A 10340-nucleotide genomic window follows, 5' to 3' on the forward strand; every position below is an offset into this window, starting at 1 on the left:
TTTCTATCACTTTCATTGATTACTAACACTTAAGGAATTTATGTCAAGTGTTTTATTCTTTAAGACCTTAGATATAATTCAAGCTACAGCCAAGGACCTAAGGGCATTTGTCACACACATCATTATTTTCAAGAAATTTATTTAAAACTTCATTACAAATGTTAAAATACAAAAATCTACAAGCACAATTAAAATTGAATAATGATAGCTTCATATCACTTGTATTTACAGTTTTGTTTTCAATCCTCAACCAAGTTCCTCAAACTGGGGTCCAATATAGGTTTACACCATAGGTCAAGTTTCATGTCCAGGTGGTTTTATTTCTTAATTTGTAAAATATTTTACTCTTTGTCTTTCTAAACTATAATTTCTTAACTAATAATAATCAATCATTGAAAATTGAAACACGTGACTATCAGATAGTCATGGATATTGCCATTAAACTCAAACGGAAAAATTATGGAGTCATGTTTACTAGACAAGGTGAGTTGGTATCAGAACCTACATAAAGCCTGCTTGGAAGTGTTTCAGTTACCATTGCTGGGTAACAAACTATCCCAAAACTTAATGGCTTAAAACAAAAACCACTTAATTATATTGCATGGATTTTAGGGGTCAGGAATTCATGCAGCTCTCAGCCAGGCAATTCTTCTAGTCCGCATTGCATTGATGAAGGTCATTCAGTGGGACTTAGATGGTGGATGGGGCTCATCTGGAGTCAGCAATAGCTTCATGCACATGTCTAGTGCCTTGGTACGGGTAGCTGGATGGCTGGGCACCACTGCAGTTGACAACCAGAGCACCCCATGTGGTGTCTCTAGCATGACAATCTTGAGGTGTTCAGACAAGGCAGCTGGATTCTCCCAGAGCCAGTTTCTTAAGAGAACCACTGAATGTATTTATCGCTTATACTGTGGCCAGTTTTACAGAATTACCGGCTATGCTGTAATATGTGCCTGATTTTGCCACAAGGATGGATGGCTTTGTAATTTGGTCTCCTGATCTAATTTTTGCTGTAAATTTCAATGGTTTTGTACCAAAATAACAAGGGCATTATTTTGAAGTTAGTCTGGAAAATTTCAATTTGTTTACCAGAGAGACCACTGGGTTTGGGGGAAAGGAGGAAGATGGGAGGAGAAAACTGTTATGTTTCATGCTATTATTTGACAGCGTTTTCTTTTCTTTTCTTTTTTTTTTCTTTTTTTTTTTTTTTTTGAGACGGAGTCTCACTCTGTCGCCAGGCTGGAGTGCAGTGGTGCGATCTTGGCTCACTGCAACCTCTGCCTCTTGAGTTCAAGCAATTCTCCTGCCTCAGCCTCCTGAGTAGCTGGGATTACAGGCACCCGCCACCGTGCCCGGCTAATTTTTGTATTTTTTTTAGTAGAGACGGGGTTTCACGATGCTGGCCGGGATGATCTCGATCTCTTGACCTCGTGATCCGCCCACCTCAGCCTCCCAAAGTGCTGAGATTACAGACATGAGCCATCACGCCCGGCCTTGACAAGGTTTAAATGCATCTTCCATTGATCATTTGTACAATAAAGTCTAATTTTATAAAATTTATCGCTATACATTTTTGTCAGGGGAACTGCTTAGGTAAAATCATGGTGATTACATATTCCCTTGTCCCAGCAAATAAATATTCACAGTCAATTTTTATACTGGAGACTGATAACTATTTGTATTGTATTAGTCCTAGTTTTAGTATTTATGTACCATTTTTTGCTACTCTTTAGCATCCAAAAATCTATTTTAAATTATGCATCTGTTTTTTAAATATGCATCTATTTTTGTGGATTAAATATGTCCTCATCATTATAATTGCAATCATCATCAGTTAACCTTTATTGAAGGAATAATATGTGGCAGGCACTGTTCTTAGCTCTTTAGTATGTATTATCTCATTTATCCTTCATAACAACTCAGATTATTATTCATTACTTATCAACTGAGGAAATTGAGGCATGGAAGGATTAAGTCACTTGCCAGAACAATTTTCTGCTGCTAAACATTATAGAAACTATGAAACTGAGAGTCAAACCTGAGTTACCTGACTGCACCAACAACAGCAATGATATATTTTTTGGGAACGTCAAGCCCAGTGTTCTTGCCTCAGTTGCAGTCTTGCTGCCTCTGCTGTGTTTTTGCCCCAGTGTGGTGTGGTCCACTCTGCAGTCTTCCTCTTCCACCTGGCTCTGGGGAGCTGCCTCACTGGGCTTAGTGCCCCCACTTTCTGATGACTGTTTTGATACTTGACTGACTGATCTGGGGGAAGGTTCCAGGAGGCCATCCCAGTACACCGGTTTGAACTCTGCATCTCCATCATTAATCTGGTTGCCTTCTGCTGATATCATATGTTCATGCAAAATCTGGATCCAAACATCCTGAGGAGAATTTGGAGATGTTTATAAATATATCCAGGAAATAGCATACCTGAACATGTAAGGTGGGGGGAATGAGTTTGAGGGGCTGAAACTATACGAAGAAGTTTTTGTTTCATACAACAAAACAGCTGACAATAATCTTTGTTTACTATGAAAGAAATCAGGAAAGAGTCAGGAAGAGTACCACATAATCAAACTCTAAGGAGGATTAGAATGAAGGGCGATTGAATTGTGTGGGGTTATGTGGGCAGTTCTTCTTGATACCACTCAAGATCCACTGAGCCCTGATCCCAGTGTGTGCCCAGGAGAGACCAGGAAGAAAACAAGGACCTTCTAATATTAAAGAAGAGTATCATAGAGAGTTTAGGTTAGCTGTTAGGTTAGCTGTAGAGGAGAACAATCTGACATAAAGAATATTTAAACATTACACTGACATCCCTGGTAAATTTAAATCAAATGTCAGTCAATTGGATGAAGAGGAAAAAATCCAACCAGGCCATTTACTTAGTGGTGTTAGATCTATAAAGCCTATTAATGATCAACTGAATTCTTTATTGCCCTGATTAAATGTACCACACAGTTTGGTATCAACATGGGTGTCATTAGGGACTACAGAGAATCGATAATTTCATTCCATGATGATGCTTAAAAATATAACGACTGTCTTCGTATCTCAAGGAAAGCAGCTTTCTTTTAAAGAGAAAAGAATAAACAAGATCATGCATTAAAATTGTTCTAGTTTTTCTAATCATTAACTATATATACAAATCATGACTGTGTGCATGTATATATAATTCATAAAAAGAAGTAGATATATTTAACTGATATTATTATTAAAATACTTAACACATATTTATTGCAAACCTACTATGTGTCAGATGTTGTATATAGGGACTTTTACATCCACTATCTTATTTAACATTGTGGTTAAATACTCATTTTCATTTTCCTTGTAAAAAATAAAATCTAATCCCTTTGTAGCCTGAGGGAAACCACTTAATCTTTATTCTTCGATTTTATTTAAAATTGAGATGATAATATTTACTTCCCAAGGCACCATGCATACTAATTAATTAATGTTGGCAAAGATCTTGAAGACAAAAAAATGTGGAAATTCTAAACCTAATATCATGTTTTTATTCTTTACAGTGCCTTGATATCCTTTTCCTTTTTTATTCTACTTCTTATCAGTAAGGTAACTTTCTACTTGAAATAATTTGACATTGGCTATACCTATCATCTGTTATTAAGATCATTTGACTAAGGATGATATTTATCCTAATGTTTGCATATACATACCAAAATGTGTTCACCAAATATATGCAAATTTAACTCAAAACATTATGATGATTTTTTTATATTGGCTTCCATGAGATTTCAAATAGATATGAATAGCTAGAAGGGAATAAAAAACTGAGTTTTTGATTATCAGTTAATGAGATACTTCAAGATAGCTTCAATGTTAAGTAGGCAAATGGAAAGGATGGTCACTTGTCTTTTAACTTTTCTAATGGGGATCACATTCATCTAGGATGGCCCCATCCTCACTGAATATGTTTTAGGAATACTCAGAATAATATTCTTATTCTTCTGAATCTACTTTGTAATAGTTAAGCAACAATTTTATATACTTAATATCAACAGAAAAACTCTTTAAAAACTACAGTTGAATTGTGTTCTTCTTGAACTTCCCTGAAAATAATATTAAAGTTTTCAAATGTGGCTCATGTCATATGGTATTCATCTGACTCACAGTATTGTTTGATTCCTAATACCTGTAAGTGAAAGGACCTCAGAAATCCTCAAATAAAAAGAAATGAGCTTGCAAGTAAATAGAATGGGCAAATCCATGAACTTTTAGTGTGCTTTTTTAAAAGACCCAATGTTATAGTTAAAAAAAAAAACTTATCTTTCTCTCAAATCAATGTTAATATCAATCTCAGTGTCCCTTTCCCTTTTCTTCCATTTCCTACCCTAATATCTATATTGTGAGGTAATTCTGGAAAAGCGTTATCTTCCAAACTTACACAACATATTTGCCTTAATTTCTTCCATATTCTGAAATTTAAGGAATTAGTTTGGAAAATAACATTTTTTGATCAATAAATGATTTATTAATCCTGTCTAAAATAACACATTTGTATATATAAGTTCTTATCAACTGTACAATATCAGCAGACAAAATCTGTGAGGAGTTTGCAAGCTATACTTCGGTTACAGTTAAAAAATAACTATTAGAATCAAAATAGGTTGGTGTATTTATGGAACAAAGCCAAAATTAGGGCAAAAGAGGGATGACCTTGGAGAATTGATTGAGCCATCTTTCATTAAGGAAATAATAGCATAGTAGGCGTTGAAAATTAGACAAGTGAAGTGAAATTGATGTTGGGTGTGGTGGCTCATGCCTATAATCCTAGCACGTTGGGAGGCCGAGGCAGGAAAATTGCTTGAGGACCAGCCTACGCAACATGGTGAGACCCCATCTGATATGGTTTGCATGTGTCCTCACTCAAATCTCATCGTGAATTGTAGCTCCCATAATCTCCACATGTCATGGGAGAGACCCAGTGGGAGGTCATTGAATCAAGGGGGCAGGTTTTTCTCATGCTGTTTTCATGATGGTGACTAAGTCTCACAAGATCTGATGGTTTTATAAACGGGAGTTCCCCTGCACATGGTCTCTTGTCTGCTGCCATTTAGACATGCCTTTGCTTCTCCTTGGCCTTCCACCATGATTGTGAGGCCTCCCCAGCCGTGCTCAACTATGAGTCAATTGAACCTCTTTCCTTTATAAATTACCCAGTCTCGGCTATGTCACTATTAAGCATCATGAAAACAGACTAATACACCCTCTCTACAAGAAAAACAATCAGCCAGGTATAGTGACATGCACCTGTAGTCCCACCTACTTGGGAGGCTGAGGTAGGATCCCATCAGCTCAGGAAGTTGAGGCTCCAGAGCCAAGATCACACCACTACACTCCAGACTGGGCAACAGAACAAGACTGTCTCAAAAGGAAAAAAAAAAAAGTTGAAATTGTTTAAAAAAAGCAAAACTTTTATACAAATGACAGATATTATTGTAATTATATAAACTGACATGAACTCAGGGGAAAAAGCATGTATTAAACTACTCCATGTTTCAAAAAAGATGGGATATAGAGAAATGATACAGTTCTATTCCAGACTGAAGAGTGCTCACAGGGTGACACTGAAATGTTCCAGACCTAGCAATATTGCTTACTTAAAGTTCATGCATAATGTGCACACTTAGGAGTATTTCATTCTTTCAAAACAAAGTCTCCAGAATGGAAATAGAAAGACTTCCAAAAGAGGAAGTTCTGGGGATCTTGGGACTGAGGGAAGCCATGTTTTTGAATGAATGAAAAGTGGTAGTTCATAATGAAAGGTAGTGTGTGCTGCCTTATTCTTCCAGCTTCTGAAGCCACACTTTCCTATGCTTTAAAAAAGACCCCAAAACTTATGGCTAATGACATTTAGTCAATTAAAAAATGAATTAAAATTAAGAACTCTACCAGTGATAGAACTGGGAATAAGCTTTAAATTCATTTCTGTGTGAAAATAAAATGAAACAACTATGAGAACAGCAGCTATGAAAGTAACAGAAGGTAAACAGTACAAACTGTGAGAAAAAATAATGCATAATTAATACAAATCAAGATGTAAGAGGAACTGTGAATATGCTAATTTTTGAATTTTGCCCAGCAGGGAATCAGTCAATTAATATTGCCTAAAAGGGAAACCTCTGGTGTCAAAGTTATCAAAAATTAAATAAAAATTTTTCAAAAAGTGAAACTTGTTATTTGGTCAATAACTAAATTGTTTCATAATGCTTTTTCCCCTTGATTTTAGAGATTAATTTCTTCTGAAGTGGAAAATATTTTTCAGAAGTTTAACAGATCCTTCAATTACATTTTAGACTCTTGCTGCTGTCAAAAAAATTTAAAGACCTTTTATTTTTAACTGCCATTGCTAATGTGATTCCACCTTATAAATATTATCCGTCAATATATCAATTCACTTTTGCTTTAAAATGTATACTTGCATGTGGTCATCTGGAATGATGGTCACTTAGTATAAATGAAATTATATCTGAGTGTTGACATTTTTAAGCAATTATTACTTTCATCTTTGTAACTGGATTTCTTATAATAGGCATATATATTTTAATGAAAAATCCGTATTCTGTAAAACACTGTGAATAGTCACAGACCATTCATATAATGCTTTATAATAAACAAGTAAACTAACAGCTGTACAAACCTGGGTAGGTCAGAATGTGGGTGTAGAAAGACAAGAAAAAGGAGGCAGAAACCTTTCAACTAGGAAGATAATACTCACTAAACATATAGATATGTTTGAATTTTAGGGCAAATGCTAAGAGTGTTAGAACAGAAAGATGACAGCTATTTGGCACATGATTGAAGAAAATACTTTTATTTGGTAATTTTTTTCTGTAGAGTTCAGTGCTTCCTCTGAGAGAGGAAATTCTTACCAATGTACGTGGGATGGCTCCTCCAAAGTGAATCACAAAGATTAATGGCTTTAGGAGCACTTGTCCATCCCGGTCCCAGACTCCAACCCCATGGTGAGAAATAGGTGAGCATTCCTCTGTCAGATATGAGGACTTCAGCTTCTATGCTGTCTCATATTCAGAAGCCAGAGGAAGTGTCTGGCCTATGAAGTGCTAGGAGAATGTGGGATGATGGAAGACGCTGGTTCTCATGTGTTCCGTACCCTTAATTGGGTCAATGGATAGGGGTAGGGACAGTTCCAGAATATGAAAATATCACATTGTGAGAATTTCATGCAGGGCCAACATTCAAAAAGGAAGTCAAAATGATGCTTCTGTGCAAATAGAGCACTAGATCTGTTTATAAATACTGAACAAAAGACATGAAGAGACAATGTATGTTAACTACAATGAGTGAATGAACATAAAACTGCCCAACTCACTTGGAATAAAAGTCAAATTTTGCCATTTTATGTGATGCAACCATTGTTTAGCATTATAATACCAATGTAATGATCTGTCGGCACTGTTCATCCTAATCTGCAGTTACCCAAGCCTCAGATCATGAGTAACTAGCTGCTGGGCTATTTTCCGTGGTCCCTTGCTTTTGCTTTAATGTAAAAGTCTGTTATGAGAAAAGATTTTAAAAGTTCAGACAAAAAAATCAATTCTGTAAGAATTAAAGAGTTAAATCTTATAAAGTCAGGAAAATGTAAAACTAGAAAAAGAAGAAAAGAAATCAATGCTTTTTTGATCTCAGCATATATAAGTCAAAGAGCAATAAAGAATAATGAAGAACATAACATCCAACTAAAAAAGGTAAACACTGTACCAAAAAATACCCATAAACTTTAAAAGTAGAAGACAATACGACTTTATAAAAATTCAGAGTTCAGCCCTTAGTATAGGAAACCTGATTTTCAATTAATAAAATCATTAGCATGCAAAGGACGTGAAAAGCAATTTTGAAAAACTAAAAATTGCCAATTAACATATGGTAAAAGAAAACTTTGCCAGTAATAAAATGAATGAAAAGTTTTTAAATCAGCTGTCATTTTGCATTTCTATAATGAAAAATAGTAAAATCTGATCATATTATGAACTGTTATTGAGAGTTCAATGAGATAGGGACCTTCATACACTGCCAGTAAGAGTGTATATATTTTGATACTAATTATCTGGAAAGCAAATGGGTAATGTGAATTTCTAAAACAGCACAGCCTTTGACCTAGTAATATGACTTCAGGAACTCCATCCTAAAGAACCCTGTCACATACAAAGATATATTATTTATAACAGCAAAATTTTGGAAACAGCTTAAAAATTCAACAATAAGGAAATGACTAACGAATAATGGAAAATCATATTTTGGAAACTAATGGCCTGAGACAATGCTTATTACTCAATATGAAATGAAAAAAAGCAGAACCCAACTCAACATACACAATAAGGTTTCAACTTTATGAATCATGTATTGTATGTTTGTTTGTATTTATGTATGTATAGAAGAAAGAGAGGTGGAGTAAACATGCCAAAATGCTATTAGTAATACTTTTTCTAGTTTGTAGGATTGTGCATAATTATTTTCATCTTCATACTTTTCTTTACTTTTATGGTTTTTAGAACTAGAATGGATTAAAATCTCTCTCTTAAAAAGTAAGTTTTTTTTATAATTGAGGAAAGTAACATCCCTTCTCAAAATTTATTCCAAAGAAATAATACTCGATTTATGAGGAACACTATGCACAAGGAAATTTATCACAGAATTATTCATAATCTTAAAAATTGCCAATAATGATAATGCCCATTAATAAAAGGGATAACTAGTGCAACATCTTTACAATAAAATTTACCACATTCATATAAACAAATACTATGATTATTATGTAAAAATATGGAAAATATTTAAATGGAGAAAGGTCACCAAATGGCATGCAAAGTTTGATTAAAATTGTTAAATGTATACAGATATATATGTGCGCATAAAATATTCTTTAAAATTCCAAACACTAATAGTTCTGTGTTCAATGGTGAGTGAAGATTTTTACCTTTCTTTTCAAACTTTTTTATGAATGCTTATTTCCTTTTTTACGGTAAATCTTCACTTGATGTTAGCCATAAGGCCAAGAAGCAATGATAAACTTTTTCTTTCTTTTGAGACAGAGTTTCGCTCTCGTTGCCCAGGCTAGAGTGCAATGGCGCCATCTCGGCTCACTGCAACCTCTGCCTCCTGGGTTCAAGTGATTCTCCTGCCTCAGCCTCCCAAGTAACTGGGATTACAGCCATGCACCACCACACCCTGCTAATGTATTTTTAGTAGAGATGGAGTTTCTCCATGTTGGTCAGGCTGGTCTTGAACTCTCAAACTCAGGTGATCCGCCTGCCTCGGCCTCCCAAAGTGCTGGGATTACAGGTGTGAGCCACCACGCCTGGCCCAATAAACTTTATTTAGAAGACAAACCGTAATATCTGAATCAAGAAACAATAATGAGCACAATCATTCATTTCAATTCTTTGTATTTTTCTTTCTTAATGTCTAATGATTTGTGTGGATGCAGGTCCTCACTCAGCCTCATTTTAAGCATGAGTGTCAGTGTTTGTCAGGGAAATGTCGTGGGCTTCCATTTTGATTTTATAAGGTATTGAGTTAATGGACTCATTTACTTCACATTTCAGGATGTACGCATGAGAAACATCTTCCCTAAGTTCACTTGTCCTCTTGGGCCAAGGATGCTGATGTTCCACATGTCTATGGAGCTTGCCTTTTACCCTCAGAGCCAGAGACCATTTTTAAGGATGACGCATATTTGGCTATATAGGTCAAGGTAAATTTGGTTTAAAAATCTTTTATAACAATACCTCATATATGATATGTGATATAAACATGATGAGACAGATTCAATATTTTATGAGATAGTTTTATTCTGTGATAGGCTCTCATGTACATTATTAAATGATCACAATAAAGGTATATGCATTTAAGAACCATCCTTCTGTGCAATAGAATTCAGCACTATAGGAATCCCAGCTACTCTGGAGGCCGAGGCAGGAGAATCGCTTGAACCCGGGAGGTGGAGGTTGCAATGAGCTGAGATCGCACCACTGCACTGCAGCGTGAGAGACACAGCAAGACTCCATCTCAAAAAATAAATAGATAAATTAAACTAAGCTACCAACTTTTGGAAAGGAGATTTTGTCTGATACTTAGTTTTATTTCTTCACTTAAGGTAATAAAACTGTTCTGAAATTGTTCATTCCACTGGGATGGGACAAGGGAGAAATAAAGAAAGCAATGCAACTGTGGAAATTTCCCTCAAGAAGATGAATAAAGCATCCATGGGAATGGTGACTTGCTCTAGCGAGGTCTTTGGGTTATGCCCTTTCTTTGCTATTATCAGAATCTATCTATTTCACTTCACTAGT

The 10340-nt window shown here is 35.4% G+C and overlaps 1 long non-coding RNA gene across 2 annotated transcripts in view; it reads left to right on the top strand.

Annotated features, from left to right (window-relative positions):
• The window catches only part of LOC109029310 (uncharacterized), a 34621-nt gene extending 24515 nt beyond the window's left edge, over positions 1 to 10106 (top strand). For both annotated transcript variants that reach the window (XR_004068324.3, XR_004068325.3), the window contains exons 5-6: positions 9594 to 9742; positions 9922 to 10106. This is a non-coding gene — a long non-coding RNA (uncharacterized lncRNA). The remainder of the gene's footprint in view (positions 1 to 9593; positions 9743 to 9921) is intronic.
• The last annotated feature ends 234 nt before the right edge of the window (positions 10107 to 10340 follow it).

Source organism: Gorilla gorilla, chromosome 1 (genome assembly GCF_029281585.2).
Source record: "Gorilla gorilla gorilla isolate KB3781 chromosome 1, NHGRI_mGorGor1-v2.1_pri, whole genome shotgun sequence".
NCBI lineage: Eukaryota > Metazoa > Chordata > Mammalia > Primates > Hominidae > Gorilla > Gorilla gorilla.